Raw genomic sequence first — 3,270 nt, forward strand, 5'->3', positions numbered from 1 at the left:
TGGTATCCAATCGAGACGTGATCAATCGGGATCACCCCCTAAGAGCGACCGTTACTAACGCCGATTAACTCAATCAACAGTCATCCTATTACAGATAGAAGTTATCACAGTTAAGTAGGAACGCAGAAATGGAAGTATCCCAGCTAACACGAAGTTACATGTAACATACCCGTTAGTCGTAATTTCCCACTCAACAATATAACTATAATATAACACGTGCGTTATATTGCAGTCATACTGTTAAGTGGGAAATTACAACTAACGAGTACGTTAAATGTAATTTTGTATTTGCTGGGATATCACGAAGATAATAAGAACGATGCAGACTTACTATTTGCTTTACTGCTGATTGAGTTAATCATCGATTAAGTTAATCAGCATTGGTAACAGTCGCCCTAAGTAGTCTCAAATAATCTTGCCGTGCATTAATTGGCACAGTTACACAAACTATTTTTATTTCTTATACATTTATGTTACTGTAAAAAAATTCTTATTCATATTACTATAAAATAATAAAACTTTCTAATACATCTTACAATTAGTTTCCCTTTCTAACCTTCAAAATTTATGTCTTAAGGGGAGATATACACCTAGCATGGTCGAAAAAATCGATTTTTTTTTTGCATTTTCTTGAAGCTTGAGATCTCAAGAAAATCTGGTGAAAATTGCAAGTCAATATCTCGATATATAACAAAGTTACAGCCGAGAGAGTGAACCGTCTCCGAGAGCGCGCCGTGCCGCCTGTTTTGCGGCCGAGAGGCAGGTAGCGGCAAGCGACCCTTCGAAGAGAGCGTATCTAGACCTGTTTTACGATTCTGTTGTGTTTTCGGGCGTGCTCGGGTCCAGGTATAACGGAAATATCACACGACCGTTATTCTTTACCAGAAATTGGACGCGTTTCGTCAGTAGCTTACCGTTCGTGCAACTGTGCGTTACAGTGAGTTTTCGTCTGTGAATAAATATTCTGAGGAAAATGGATAACAGATATAAAAGTTCTCGGGAAACTCATCGATCCGGATCTTTTCGCAAAGATCAAAGCAAGAAGAAAATACCGCCCAAAAATCGACATACTGCCGAAAAAGTAGAACTTTCCGACGAGAATATTAGTTCCAGTGGCAAAAAATTGAAGAGTAATCGTGAGACATCCGCACCAGAAGATCCAAACATCGGGTATCGAATTTTGAATTTACTGACAGTGTTTTCTGCCTTGTCGGAATGTGTAAAATGCAAAAAGTGTGATAGTGATGTTCGATTCTCAATAGAAAGCACTCGAGGGCTTGGTTTTAAAATTGTAGTTTCGTGTTCATCGTGCAAACCGACTTTCATTCCTTCGTGCCCGTACATCAAGACAGCTTACGAAATAAATACACGATTCTTTTTTGTTATGCGTTTATTGGGGATTGGTTTGCGTGGAGCTATGAAATTTTATGGCCTCATGGATTTACCGCCTCCGGTTCAACAAACGACATATGATATGATAATTGACAACATTCATTCTGCTGCTTCAAGTATTGTTCAATTGGTGTTAAAACAAGCTGTAAAAGAAGAACAACAGGAAATAACAAAACAAAATTCGAGTAATGATATAAAAAAACTCACCGTTTCAGGAGATGGTACGTGGCGAAAACGTGGTTTTACCTCATTATATGGAGTTACGATTCTCATTGGTCAGTTGACAGGAAAAGTCATTGATTTTATTGTAAAGTCTGCTTATTGTGCTGAATGTAACTATTGGAATAAACACGTCAATACCGAGCAATATCAGGAATGGAAATCTAATCACGAAGAAAATTGCCAGGCGAATCATGTCGGATCGGCAGGCAAAATGGAAGTAGACGCCATGAAGGAATTATTTTCAAGATCTGTTGAAAAGCATGGAGTTATGTATATTAATTACGTCGGGGATGGCGACACTAAGACGTACACAGGATTAGTGAATGCGAAACTATATGGTGATGAGAAATAAAAAAAGAATGCGTGGGACACGTTCAAAAGCGAATGGGAACCCGTCTTCGCGAATGCAAGAAAAAAAATCCTGGAATCGGCGGCAAAAACAAATTGACGGCAAAGTTTGTAGACAAACTGAGCATTTACTATGGCTTAGCCATTCGAAGAAACAGTAACTCCAAGGATGACATGAAAAAAGCGATATGGGAAACATTCTACCATTACGGCTCAACAGACAGCAAGCCTCCCTGGTTCATAAGTCTAAATCAAGTTAATATCGATTGATTTTTCGGACCGTTTGGTTTGATATCGACTATATTTTCTATCGATCTTCAACGAAGATCGATATTTTATCAACGCTGCATCGAGAAGATCGACGTTTTATCAATGCAGCATCGATAAAATATCGATCTTCTTTCAAAGATCAATAGAACATGTAGTAGATATCAAATAAAACGGTCCTAAAAATCGATCGATTTCAAATCGACTTGTGAACCCGGGCTGAACATCATTTTTGTCCCGAAGGCCCCGAATTGTGGTGCAAGTGGCAACAAGCGAAAGCTAAAGAAGGACGGAATTTCAGTCACGATTATTCAGCATTGCCAAAAACGGTGTTAGATGCCATCAAACCAATTTAGAATTGGTTCGAAGACCTCAGCAATGACAAATTGTTGGAACGCTGTGTTGGCGGATACACACAAAATAGCAATGAGAGCTTCAACCAACTTATTTGGAAGATAGCTCCAAAAACGATGCACAGCGGGGTCAAAATCGTTAACATTACTGCATTTCTTGCAACATGCACGTTCAACAATGGTGTCACGTCATTGTTAGAAGTCATGAACGTGTTAGGAATATCGGTCGGATCGGGCGCGCACTTGTACGCTGCGCAAGAAGACGAAACTCGCATAGCGAAAGCCGAGCTGCAAGCGCAACAACAGACGAAAGAAGATCGAATACGGCGCCGACAACAAAATTTAGAAGACATGAACATTCCGTCGACCGTAGAAGACTTATACTATGGGCCTGGTATCGATGATTCCATGTAAGTTGACAAATTTCATGATTTATTCATTCCCAAATTTTCAAACGCGTTTTTCTTGAAACCACGTTTTTCAAATCGGTACTAAAAATTTCTCGAAAACCAATGAACCGATTGCTTTGAATTTTTTTGTGGTTATTCTATACATCATTATCTAGTAGGGGAGACCGGGGCCGATTGTCACAATTTTTGATTATTGATTTTTAGAAAAAAGTGGATGCCTGATTTTGAAATATTATATACGTTACAATATACCTACATCCTTTAGGTATTAAAAAAAA

The sequence above is a fragment of the Trachymyrmex cornetzi genome, unplaced genomic scaffold (genome assembly GCF_001594075.2).
Source record: "Trachymyrmex cornetzi isolate Tcor2-1 unplaced genomic scaffold, Tcor1.1 scaffold559, whole genome shotgun sequence".
NCBI lineage: Eukaryota > Metazoa > Arthropoda > Insecta > Hymenoptera > Formicidae > Trachymyrmex > Trachymyrmex cornetzi.